General features: G+C 39.5%; 1 long non-coding RNA gene across 1 annotated transcript; it reads left to right on the forward strand.

Annotated features, from left to right (window-relative positions):
* Positions 1–672: 672 nt before the first annotated feature.
* On the forward strand, positions 673–5,719 carry LOC116261394 (uncharacterized). Its single transcript, XR_004174281.2, has 3 exons — positions 673–1,072; positions 3,847–3,997; positions 4,685–5,719. It is a non-coding gene; the product is annotated as an uncharacterized LOC116261394 (long non-coding RNA).
* The last annotated feature ends 3,662 nt before the right edge of the window (positions 5,720–9,381 follow it).

The raw sequence follows: 9,381 nt of genomic DNA on the forward strand, positions 1-9,381 counted from the left end.
ACAGGTTTACGAGTTCGGAGCATTATGTTACTATTTTATGAATTTACCATATTATTTGGGACAGGTTTATGAGTCCGGAGCATTATGTTACTTTTGTCAAACAACCCCTTTAGTTAAAATGATTTCCAATACAACTTTCTAACTTCAGCACTTCTTTAGTGCTTGTGCTTAAATGACTATAAGTAGTGATGTCAATAGATCAAACTGGAATTCAATAGAACAACTGGAATTGAAATTCTGATTGAAATGCCAGTGAAGAGAAAGTTATATCATATTTGAACCCGAAATCCGAATTTGATTAGAAATATTTGATTTTTGATTCACATTCGAATATGAGCAGGACTATACAACCAAATCCAAAATACAATTTCTTAAGTGTACGGACATTACTCATTAGATAAAGATATTTATCTAAACTATATTAATTTGACTTCAGTGCAAGACCACAACAAATTTGAGTTTTATGGAAAGCGAGTTATTTTGCTCTCATTTGTATATATGAAAAATAATCTTGGCGGGCACACACAGGTTTTGACGTCACCGGGTTTTGCGGAAAAGGTTTGGATCTCCTTTCGTGGTGAGTTTCTGATTATGGATGGTGTCCATTTTCTTGCCGACTTCAAAATGACGGTTTTGACTGCTTCGCGCGTAAAACAGGAAAGAGGGTTTCGCGCTCTGCACTTGACTGGTGCGCGTTCTGTCTCTTCATCCCCCTCTCCCTCCCTTTCTCTATTGGCATTGGCTTCCAAAGGGATCGTCCTCGTGCATGGGGCTTGGGCTTCCAGTCATCCTTGCCTTAATGCCAATCGTATAGAAGAGGCACAGTCATGGGAGAAGATGCAGGTTACCCCAGGCAGAGGCAGAGCCGGTGGAATGCGATGAGCTTTTCGGGCATCGGCGACCCATTTGCTGGGGGTTTGCGAATCCGAGGAGCCTAATGTCGGATCTCTACCATCAGACGAAGGCGTTTGAAGATCGTCTGATCGGCAGCTTTAAACGGTCTGTCGCATCATATGAACCCCTTCGCAGCCTGCTCGCCTACCCGGCAAGCTATCGGACGGTCTGATTTTAGGTATTGTTCGTTTCTTGTTTTATTTCCTTCATACCTAAATCCCTGCATGCACGTTAAATAAGCACCTCTATTGTTCTCTCTCATGTTTCCATCTTATTCGTGTTTCTTAGCATTTTCTTTTCTTGTTCCTCATTCATCGCTCTCAATCTTGAACGTTTTTGTTTTGTTTCTTGCGGATGCATCGGTTTGCCTAACTCTCTAAAGTTGCAACAGTGGTTTTTGTGCTCCGTTAAATTCCTTCCGCGAACCTATGAATCATTGATTCGCTTGGCTAATTTTTATTCGATTCCCTTTGTTTGTCGTGTATTTGTTATCTATTTTATAACTTTCATCTGATGTTGCTTTCATATTCTTCCATTGATATGTTATTATGCTGGGAAGTTTTCCATGGACGACATAGGTGGTAGTTGGTTGTTGCTGAAAACCACGCTTTCCTAAGGCTTTCTTTTTTCCCTTTTGTGTCTATATGCGTTCTTTCATGGAATTTGAGTTTGGGTTTTGTATCTGCAATGGCTTCAATTGTTATAAGTTGTGGTGGTTGGATGATTGGCTTTTTTTGTATGATTTTGCAATCAAAAGTCTAGAAGTTGAATTGCCTTATATCTAGATTATGTTCCTTTTCATCATTTTTTATTCTCGTCATCCTCAAAGTTCGATTGTACAGGGGCTGTTTCTGAAGTTTAAAACTTTTAATTTGATTGTCGTGAGGCACATGGTTCGTGCCTCACGGTGGATGAGGTGTATGCTACTTCTTGATGTGGAACCAGCTTAGCATGCACTAAGGGTTTACCGCATCAATTAAAATAAATTACACTACAAAACATGGTTACTGCAGTGCACTAGAGAGCTGCATTACAGTTGGTCAGACCGACGGCCCTATGTTTCTATGACCCATGTTGGGTTGGTTCAGAGTCTTCAGACCCTTTATACTTTAATAGTGTAGTGACAGTTTATTGTATTTTTAAGAATGGTTGTGTTAGCCCTTAACTACCAAAAAGGCTACAAGGCAGAAGTAAAGTTGACAAACAGACTCTTGCACACTTAACTTGGGCAGCCAACCCTAAATTCCTTTTCATTGACCAAATTATGCCATCCACTATTCACAAGCATCCTCATATAGTGCAGCAAAACAATGAATCTGCCCATCTATGGGCCCAACCTTCTAAATGTAAAATTCAAGTACAGGATCTGTAAAACAACCCAAGTGTGCAAAGCGCTCAATCCATACTTCAAGCCATCATTGTATGGTTAAAAGTCATCCCATTTATTTAGCTTAAACATTCATCCATATGAAGCCTGTTTATCAGAAGGGAAACCACCAATCATAACCCCAATTATGCTTCCCTTATCCAAACACAACGTCAAGTGAACAGTATCACTTAGTCTGTCCCAAGCACCCAGAGTCACTCCTATTAGAGCAGAAATTAGTAAGTAAATTCGTTTCTGTTCACCGGCCCAAGGATCTGTTAGTTCAACAATGCTAATAACACTTTCATCAACAATTCTAAGAAGAGCAACCCAACCAACAGTATTATCCACAACATCAATTTGGAATTCTGAAGCATTGCAAAATGTATGTAGAATAGAACAAGCATGCTCTCCTTTGTTTCCTTATGGGGCTTCCAATCATTCTTAGACAATAATACAAAATTTAGCATGCTTCCCCCATTAATCCTGGGTTTTGTATGTTACTACTTAGGATTTTCTCTAACCTTTCCAGATCTCTCATGGGGAACCATTGTCAGGTCCTATTTCAATAGTTTGAAGGTATTGGTCCACAATATGCTTCAGCCATGTTGATTCGGTAGATACCCTATGAACATTGCTCCAATTTAATGTCTAGGGACAAATTTGGCAACTAAAAAAGGCTTTTTCTTCCACCGAAATGACCTAACCCGACCTTAAAAAAATGAATGAATGGACTGATATCTTGTTATACGAATGATTCTTAGATGACCTAAACTCATTCTATTTAGTTCCTAGCTATGGCAAGCTGGTACTATGGTTCATCTAAAATAGGAAGAGGTACAGAAAAAGAGTGAACAAAGATATTATTCTATGGGATCAAACTCTAGTATGATTTAAGTATGCAGAGCATCATGGTCTCCCCTTGCAGCCTCTCCTCAATTGCCTCTAGGTGGATGTATCTAACTTGTTTGGTAAGAGGCAATGGTCAGATGCTAACTGAGAGCGAAAAAAACGGCATAATTAAAAGATGGTATTCAGACTTATACTCTGCCTTTAAAGATGGTGAAATGTCTTTATGCTCTTTTGCGCGAAAAAAACGGCATAATTAAAAGATGGTATTCAGACTTATACTCTGCCTTTAAAGATGGTGAAATGTCTTTATGCCCTTTTGCGCGCGCGCGCACACAAACATATTTTCATATATTCATCGTTCTTTTGGTTTTTAACTCGAGAAAAGTCGGGCTTTTCACAGACAACTGCTTCCCAACTGCCCAACCACAATAGACTACACCCATTGCCTTGGCATGACTCCTCAAGAACTTAAATGGAAGCATGATATGTGTCCGTCTTTGACTTATTATTCGATGTGGAAAAGATACCTTGACCCATTGACTTAAACTTCACATGTATTAGTAAATAAATGGGTGACTGCAGATTATGCAGTATAACATATTAACTACATAGATTGTTACCTCTAAGGTGGGTGAGGTATGTCATGAAGAAGTCTTCGTTAAAATGGTAGTCTGGTTCATCTCTGCGCACATCGTGGAAATGGTCAAGCAAAATTTGATCCGTTCCCATTTCAGCGCCCCTTCAACTCTTCGCCGGAGCCAGCCGGAGTAGTCGTTAGAGGTAAACGCGGCGAGGAACCGAGTGGCCCATTCCCTTGTTCGTCACAAAGAATGCGAAGAGCACCATGGCCAGGAGCAATGCTAAGAGCACGAGCATCCCTACAAGGTAAGATAAAAAGACCAACTATTTCATCAGAGCGATGCTTTCCGTGGGGGCAAATATTTCATCTTCTTATATCCCGACTCTTCTATGTAGTCTTTGGCCACTATAACTTTGTATCTTTTGAACGACCCATTGCTCTTGGTTTTCATCGTATGGGTTCACCTATGTCCCACGCTCTTTCTTTCATGTTCTCAAAATTTCGGCTTCAACAAATTTCTTTGGCTGCCGTAGAACCAAATTGCTTAATCAGCAAACAGTCATGCCGTTTTAGCAAATTCTTTACATCTCCATTTGTTATTCTCTGTTCTCCTTTCCACCTCATCCCAGTTTGAACTTTGGCTCCCAAATAGAGGCTTTTTCATTCCCAGGTACTTCCTGTAGTTGGATTTATTGATAAAACAATTGTTCTTGTCGTTCCAAAGTATTTCCTATAATTGGATTTGTTGATAAACAAATTGTTTTCCTTTTAATGAGTAAGATAAGTATCAGCGAATGAGTTAAGTGGAATAGCATAATGTTCTTTTTGAAATCACAACCCAATCCCATTTGCGGACTCATCACCATTGATATCACCATGGTAATTTATCAATCGGGAACTTGGAAAGATGACATTCTTTTATTGATTTTGTAACATTTTACGTTTTGATTTAATTTATTGGTTTTAGCTATGCGGTTGGTTGTTTTTGACAGCGCTGTAAAAGAGGCCATGGTCGAGTCACAGCGGCTTTGGCGTTATGGTGGTTAAGGTGACAAAGTCGTGATGTTGGTGGCAGCGTTGACAAAGTGGTGGTGGCGTGATATTCTCAAAGTCGGTAAAAAATAAATTACTTTTACTTAAATTGTTTAAAGTTTATGGAAGAAATAAACATAGAAAATGCCTAAAACTACGGGATAAATAAAAACAAACCTAAGCTTTTTATATTGTTAGAAAACACACTTTAATTTTGTGGTTAATTGAAAAAAAAAACATAAGTTTATTTATGTTAAAGTAAATGTTAAGTCAGTTGTTACCTTTGAAAAGAGCTTGACAAATGTATCTGGCATTGCAAGTGCACCTTAACTTTTCTCGTATAACTTCTAGCATTAATGAGGAAAGACTCATCTGGCTGTTTTTTTATATAGTTAAAAAGATAATTAATCTGGATATAGTGAAACCTGACTTAACAATATTATTTGATTAGTTAAAATTCCTAGCTCGAACTAACCAGCATGAAATTTGTTTATATTATTGATATTTTTGTTTGTTTAACTCATTAATGTAACTTAAGTTAGTGATCAGTTAGGTTTTAAGTATTTTTGAAAATGTACAAAGTGAATCACGAAGTGAATCGCCAAACCATGGTCACGAAGTGAAAATGATGAGCTGCTGCGGGGAGAGGGGGGTCAAGAAGAAGTGGGGGTAAGGAAGTTCAGGCTTCAGAAGGGAGGTGTCCGACAGTCCGAGGAATGGATGAGTCGGAAAGGTGATGTTGCAATTCCGCAGCCAATTGGCAAGGGGCGCACTTGTTTTCGAGGTGGATCTCCATGCAGTGGAAGTGGTCAAAGAAAGATATTGCTGTGGCTAGCAGGGGAGCTAGGCAAAAACAATGGCCTTGGGAGAGAGAAAAAAAAAGAAAAAAGGTAAGGAAAAGAAATATTATAATGATGAATGAAAAGAAGAATTTGGCAAACCTATTTGGTGTTTTTGACTAATTCCTATGGTACTCACCTTGATTTATATTTTTAGGCCTACCACTGATACTTTACTGCAACAATATCTGTGCTGGTGATTACAGGATCTTGATTTATGCATCTTCTAAGGTATCTTTTGACAATGTGTGCACGCTAATCTATGTGGAAAAATGTGCATGACGACGCACGTAAAACCATTCTCGTTGAGCTATGGTTGTCGGTACTCTTTTTAAGTATACATGCGTTGAAAATTGAGGAACCTTTGGGGCCGTTTGAACACTGTTGGAACTCTGCAGGGTTTTATGAAGCTGTTCCGTTCCATTTTTTAGGCAAATTCAAGCGACGATAATAATATGTTTCTGTTGCCAAAAAACTTCTTAAGGCTTTGAGAACAAAAAAAACTGTAACTTTCAAGGTTAATCAGTGTAATGGATTTGATTGTGTCTATATTAAGGAGCATAAAGGCCGGTAAATCTGCTCAAAAGCATATATATATATATATATATAGCGAGAGAGAGAAGAAGGGAGAGATCCTCTTAGAACCGGTTACACCGTGTGTCTCATCTGATAGATATTATGTATCCAAAATTTGGTCCAACGTTAGGTGTCAGCCCTTTAAGAGCGGACGTAACATGACAAAAATTTTATTGGCAACACGATTAATGTCCACCTTTTGTTGACGATAAAATGCGACATTCCTTTCACACCAAAGTCCCAGCAATGTTGTGAGGATCCAAGTACGCCGCTGCAAACGCCCTCCTTTGGGGAAACGGCAGGCAATGGAGCTCATTATGATGTCCCTGATCAGCATTCCCTTCCTAACGCTCACTTCCGATAAACACCACGAAGTCTAAATATGGATGTTGCGTGATCGGGCAATCCCAAAATAAATGCTCAATTGTCTCCTCAGCACTAGCACAAAATTCACAACGGTTTGTAAATTGAAACCCTGATTGCTTTGATGCATCTTGAGTTTGATTTTTTTTTTTTTTTTTTTTTTTTTTTTGTACAATGAGCCATGCCAACATTGTTTAATGAGGGGGAGGTCTTCGCCCAAAGAGCACCCTTAGATAAATCAATGAGTTTTAAACCTTTTTGTAGGAAAAACAGATCAGAAGAGTTTGAACCTAACTAAACCATGATCATTATAATCCTTGAGGGGGGTAGTTTGGCAACAGTAACAAGTGGTTGCTGTTCTATGAATTTGCTAACAAATTAACATCGTTTTATCCTTCGGAAGTAGATTCATAAGACAATAACAAATTGTTATCGTTACTCTTTTCAAAAGTATGAGCCCAAGGGTAGAACGGCAGAGAGAGAGAGAAGGGCAGCCTAATGAATTGTTTCTAAATAACTGTAAGCAAAGAATGATGGGGCATTGCTTGGCGTCCGTAGATCCTAGTCAACTTTATTGAGAACTTGGCTCCTAACATTCAAGTGGTAGAATATAGCTTGGCAATGGTTTCACCAAGTTATTATTTGGTGATTGGTGTGGGCAGTTGCCCAATCTAATCTCTTAAAATTTTTGTCCACATCAGTCTTTTAAAATTTTTTATTTTTAACTAACAAACATTTATATATATATTATATATAATATAAGTATTTCACCATATATAATTATTGTTAATCCGCCACTGACATGCATTAATCCAAAGTTTGCATTAATATGATTGCAGAGAGATTGCTTTACAAACAAATGTACAAAAGGAAGTGCCCCTTCGATTACTGCGCTCGCTCTTTTTGAAACTACTTCTCGTATGACCATGAGACGAACAATAGGGGAGATAATCTTTTGAGGCACAAATAAAGCCACAGAGAAGAATAGATATTGGCCCTCTAGGGTTGGCAAGGGATGATCACGTCACTTCACCTAAAACCTGCCCCCTAATGCCTTTTGGCATGTGAAACCATGCACAGCCTGAAATGTTTGAGTTCTCTTTTGTCTCTAGTACGCAACCAACACTTTCCTGTGGGTATCTTTTAACGGCTGATATGTCACATCATCCACCCAATTCATCCAAGGGCTCCTACGGCTTTGTTTTCTTCCTCTCCATCTCTCACTTGCATATGCGGCCAGGTAGAGGCAGATGCTACTTCGAAATCCAGAGTAAATGTCTGCGGATTTTTATGGCGAACCAGTGTCAGGAAAGAGCCATTTATGAGAATGTAAACTGTTGAGTTTCAGGTTGGATGTTGACAACCAGCTTAATCGAGAATGCTTTAAAACGAAATGCAAATCCATGTAGCATTTAGAACACCATAAAAGTCTATTTAGAACAACTTGGCGACGGAAAACGTGAAAGGCAGGTAGATAGCCACTAACCATGGCTGCAGCGCGAGTAAAAGCTCCACGGTTTTACCTGTTACTATTTGTTATGTAACCAGTACGTGCAATCTTCTAGTCACTCTAAAGATCTTTCTCAGGCCCGTCTCAATTTTTTTATTTAGTACTCCTTCACGTGGCTGTGGGGACTGAAGACCTTCCAGAAGAAGTTTGAAGAGGCGCGTTCTTACGCCCTAATTTTTACTCGATGCAGATGTCAAATGCAAAATCCGCCATTTTTTCGGCCGAACCGCTTGTGAATCGGGTGTGCGGCTGCTGATTCAAATTGAGCGACTGATTTTACTCCCGAAATTATGACAGTAATCTACAGCTCCTGTCCTTTCACGGTCTCACTTCACCCCAAATTTCAACAACTCCATCCGTGAGCACCACCGCAGCGTAGCTGCACGCCTATCGAGGTCACCGGAGAAGGCATTTGCGTCTTCACCTTCTGCTGCTTCTGTCTCTCCCATTCTTCCCGCTGCTTTTTTTTTATTTTTCATCCCCTTCCCTCTGCTTCATCCTCCACGAATAAACGACCTTCCTTGGAAACGGATATCGTTCTATAATACATGAATGTCTCATCCTCCGTTCATATATGTTAAACCTGTCGAATTCTTGTAGGTATTCTATTGCGTATCTATTATGATGAAATCATTTGAGCAATATTGCTTTAGTCCACTTTTCCTTTTTCCGCCATCATGATCATGATCACATACTGCTCGTTCCAAATCATTGAGCGTTAACGAAGCCTTCGTATTTACTGACCCCCTCAGAGCATTCATTAGTGTTTTCCTGTCCTTGGTCTAATTAAAGTTCTTTTACATTGTCTATAAAAAGCTATTACATTTGGTTGGATTTGTTCTTGAGTTTCTTATATTGTTTGATCTTCGAACGAAAAAACACAATGTTTTTTAATCTTACTACATCTTTTTTGCCTATTTGTTTCTCTTTTTAATGTTTTCAGATCAAAGCCACCTTGCCTAGTCAATTAATTTTCACAACAAATTCCGATTCAAACATTCTTCCAATTCCTTTCAAAAACAGACCTTAATTAGCACAGCCTTGATCCACCTACCGTTCCACTGTCCCTTCTCTCTTCCACCTCACTGCTGCCCACGTCCGTACATCGAGTTTGGTGAGAAATAGTGTATCAGATTTAGAATCTTGTCCGCTGAGTGAGACGCCCCAACTCAAGCCATAAAAGAATGGAAAGATCCCCGGAGTGAGGAAACCGATTGACCCTTACAGAAGAAAAAATATCGTGCATCAGATTCAGCCTTCTTTTACTGCATCAGTCGTCCATGGACTCACTGTGAGCTCGCGTTGAGCTCAGCGCTCAGCGCTCAGCGCTCACCGAGCTCAAAGGGGAGCTGGGTCTAGCGACCAATGA

The sequence above is a fragment of the Nymphaea colorata genome, chromosome 9 (genome assembly GCF_008831285.2).
Source record: "Nymphaea colorata isolate Beijing-Zhang1983 chromosome 9, ASM883128v2, whole genome shotgun sequence".
NCBI classification, from domain to species: Eukaryota; Viridiplantae; Streptophyta; class Magnoliopsida; order Nymphaeales; family Nymphaeaceae; genus Nymphaea; species Nymphaea colorata.